This window comes from Dipodomys merriami, unplaced genomic scaffold (assembly GCF_024711535.1).
Source record: "Dipodomys merriami isolate MVZ:Mamm:240054 unplaced genomic scaffold, mDipMer1.0.p SCAF_135, whole genome shotgun sequence".
Lineage (NCBI taxonomy): Eukaryota > Metazoa > Chordata > Mammalia > Rodentia > Heteromyidae > Dipodomys > Dipodomys merriami.
The window spans coordinates 1,488,932-1,493,260 of NW_027202660.1; the positions used below are offsets into that span (position 1 = coordinate 1,488,932).

A 4,329-nucleotide genomic window follows, 5' to 3' on the forward strand; every position below is an offset into this window, starting at 1 on the left:
TTCCCGAGTCCCCATCTGAGTGAATTGCTGTTTAGTTCAACCTTTATGTGGTTAACAAATTAGCATCCACTTCATTGTGCTTATTTGTGTAAATGAACAAGCAACACAAACCACATCTTCCCACATCCAAAGGTAATGCAAATAAACCTAAGTCTCCCAAGAAAAGAATGACCATTGCATTAAATATTGATTTTATGAGCGATAATTGCTGTAATAAAACAAACAACATTATACTTCTTTTTTCATTGAGCTTCGGCTTGAGAAACTGAACAGCAGAAATAAATCTTAAGATATGAAACATGGCAGAAATGATAGTTCTCTGAAATCTGGGAGATGCATTGGCAAAACCACAGACATAATACACCCCTCACCTAGAGAAAAGCTTTTTATTAATCTGAATTTTGGCTAATATTTGACTTCTTGCAGTATAAAGCTACCAGGGAAACTGGCTCAAGGAATGAAGAGAACCAATGGCAATTTTTTACCTGGTGGCAGGTAAGAAACAAACTTTGTATTAGGCCCTCTAACTGCATACGTTATTAAATGACTGAATTTAAAAAAGTGAAATGCTTCATTGTATTTTCTCAGAAGCTAATCAAAGATGACAAGTCCTATACAATTTGGAGACACAAAGTGGATGCTGAGTGACTAGAAATCAAATCAGGTGTGGAATTTTAGAAAGTTAGTAAATGGCACCATGGCTCTGGAAGCAGATACAAAGGAATGATGCTCTGGAGAGGAGGTAGGGACACTCTGTGATCGGCCCATGGACAGATGAGGGTTCCAGCTGGAGGTGGGATCTTTAATTCTATGGCTTATCTTCCAGTGCTCAAAACTCTGTCTTCATAAATGGTAATTTCAATAACTCGAAGTCCTCTCTCAATGGGGTCAGTCAGGAGGAGGCCTTGGGGAGCATATATCTTCTCATTCGGTTCTTGAATATATTTGGAGACTTTCTTCATTATGAGAACATTCTCATAATGGGTTTCCATACACAAGAAGATGGTATATGCTGTCAAACAAGCCAAAAAGCCTTCAAGATATGACTGGCCCCCAAGCTTCTCTGCTTCTGCATAAAGATTATTTAGAGTTTGAACTGTTTCTTCAACTTGCTGCCTATCAATCCTGTTCTCCAACTCTGCAGGAAACTTGGTCCGGAACTGACAGCGTGTGCCACTGCTGTAGTCGCACTGAATGAATACCTTCCTGGACACCGGCGCCTGCTGCAGCCTCATGGTGAGGACAGGACCCACCTCCCCACCTCCTAGGCCCTCCAGCTGCTGTCGCGCTGGGCCCCATCAATCCCTTTTTAAGATCAAGAGTCCAGAGTAAGTTTTGGAAAAACGAGGCAAAATAGATAAAATAATTATTTAAAAAAAATAAGCATAAAGAATAGTGTTAACAGGTGTGCAAGTGTTCAGACTGCATCTGTTGGAGATGGTTACAAGATTAAGCCTTTTGTGTTTGTTTACAAAAATATATGGTTAGTAAAAAAAAATGTCATTTTGGTAAATTATCCTGGGCTATTGGCTAAACAGTCTTAATATCCAACAGGGCCAAAGCCTCCCAAGTCTATGCAATGTATCCTTAACCAGTCCAGCATGAGCTGTGACAGTACCTTGGAGCCACTGAGAGACCTGCTGCTGCAGCTGCACACCCTAATGGGTAAAGTTTGAAGACCAGCTGACAGTCACCTGGAAGAAATCTATATCATCACTCAGACCACCTCCACCATGGAAAAGTAGTCTGAACTCCTTCCGGGTTCAATCACTTGAGACTCAACCCGGTTAAAAGCTGCTAAAACTAAGATCTTGTGGGACATTATTTTGGGTGATATCCAAAAACCCTCTCTATTCCCACAGTAGATATTGGGAGAAAGGATATCACTGGCTTGCTTGCCATAGGCACTTCAGTGCATAGTCACTGGAAATCTACTCTATACTCACAGCCTAGTTTGGCTCTGGTATGGTAATAATCTGAGTGTGTTATCAATGCAGGTAGTAAAAGGATAAGACACAGCTCTGCTCTTAGCTTTAAAATCTAGCAAAATTCTCCATCGCAGTGGTGTTTTGAGGCTGTTCTGAGATAACTTGGTTCCACAAGCAAGAGGAAAAAATGGGCAGTTTTACACTCTAGCCACAAAGAAGCTCGAGGAATTGTAAAGAAGAGCAGGGTAGTAAAGGAAACCTTGGGGGAAAAATTGGGAAAAAAATTGGTATCCTTTGGATAAAAAATAAATAAAAAAGGACGTCTTAAAATGTTTAAAAAATATAAGGACCTTTGGTACTGTTATTTTTTTACTCACAATTGGACCTTGTAAAAAAAGAGATCAGTGCAGTCCATCTCTTAGTTCTGAGATCCCAATACCAAACTGTAAATATAAAAGACTGTGCCAATTAGGGGACCATGATTGGTTCCCGATGCTCTAGAAGAGGATGGACTGAAGATCTACAGAAACTGCATTTTAAGATTAAGTCAACAACCTGTAGCTGTGCTGCCCTGAGAATACCCTCAAAAGAGGAACAGTTCTCAAAAAACCGCAGGCTGCCACCAACCCTGCCCACCCTTAAGGAACAGACCAGTTGCCTAATTGTTCCATCAGAAAAATGGTAGTGCCATCAGGGTGGACTTAAAACCCCTGAACTTGTGAACTCGCTTGTGTGAAACTCCCTAAACTTGATTGTTTGATACTATAAAAGCTGTGCTAAGTTTTAATTTTGTACTCAGGAACTCTTAGCGTCACTGGTTACCGAGTGTGCAGAGAACCAAGCTCTAGCTTGCAATAAACGACTCTTTGCTGTTTGCATTGATCGTGGTCTCTGGTAGTCTGTGAGGGGGCATCTGAGATCTGGGCACTTCACCTAGGAATTAACTTAACCACAGAAGTGAAGGATCACTATGATAAAAAATTTAAAAACCTGAAAAAGGAAATCAAAACAGAACTTAGGAAGTGGAAAAACCTCCCATGATCCTGGATTAGAAGGATCAACATTGTGAAAATGGCAATACTTTCCAAAGCTATCTACAAATTCAATATGATACCTATGAATATTCCATCCTTATTATTCAAGGAAATAGAAGAGTCAATCCAAAAATTCATATGGAACAATTAAAGACCCCGAATAGCAAAACTGATGCTTAACAAAAAGAACTGTGTTGGAGGAATATCAATACCAAATTGCAAACTCTACTACAAAGCCATATTAAACAAAAGAGCTTAGTAGTGGCACAAGAACAGACTTCAGAACAAATGGAAGATAATTGAAAACCCAGAAATGGACCCACAGCTCTATAGCCATCTAATCTTCCATAATGGAGGTAAAAATTAGGATGGAAGAAAGACAGCCTCTTCAGTAAATGGTGCTGGCAAAATTGGTTAACAACTTGTAGAAAATAAAACCTATATCCTTCGATATCACCCTTCACCAGAATCAACTCCCAATGGATAAAAATCCTCAGAGTCAAAGGAGACACTCTGCATTAATGTTCATCAACGAGATGGGTCTATAGTTCTCCTTCTTTGATGAGTCCCTGCTTGGTTTTGGGATGAGGGTTATGATGGATTCATAGAATGTGTTTGGTAGTGAACATTCTCTTTCAATTTCATTGAAGAGTTGGAGGAGTATTGGTGTGAGCTCTGCTTTGAAGGCCTTGGAGAATTCCGCTGTAAACCCATCTGGTCATGGACTTTTCTTAGCTTAGAGGTCTCTTATTCCTGTTACTATTTCAATGCTTGATATGGGCCTGTTAAGCTGGTTTAACTCAACTTGGTTTAGTTTTGGCTTGTCAATATTTACTAGGAAAAGATCCATTTCGGTCAAGTTCTCAAACTTATGAGCATAAAGTTTTGAGAAGTATTCCCTTATAATGTTCTGAATTTTGATTGTTTCCGTGGTGATGTTTCCATTCTCATCTCTGAGTTTATTAATTTGGATGTGTTCTCTTCTTTTTCTGATAAGATTTGCTAAGGGTCTGTCAATTTTGTTAATTTTTTCGAAGAACCAACTCTTTGTTTTGTTGATTCTTTCTATAGTTTTTTGGATTCTATTTCATTTAATTCTGATTTAATTTTAATTATTTCTTTCTGTCTACTGCATTGGGGTTTATCTTGCTGCTCTTTTTCAAGGAGGTTCAGATGTCTCATTAAATTGTTGGTTTCAGATCTCTCCAATTTGTTGATGTAGGAGCTCAGAGCTATAAACTTGCCTCTGAGTACTGCCTTTGCTCTGTCCCAGAGGAGCTGGTAATTTGTGTGCTAATTTTTGTTGAATAGGATGAATATTTGAATTTCCTTTCTAATCTCTTCCATGACCCACTTGTGATTCAGCA

General features: G+C 39.1%; 1 pseudogene; it reads right to left on the minus strand.

The window, feature by feature from the left end:
• Positions 1-815: 815 nt before the first annotated feature.
• LOC138825142 (golgin subfamily A member 7 pseudogene) lies at positions 816-1,235 on the minus strand (annotated as a pseudogene).
• Positions 1,236-4,329: the final 3,094 nt, after the last annotated feature.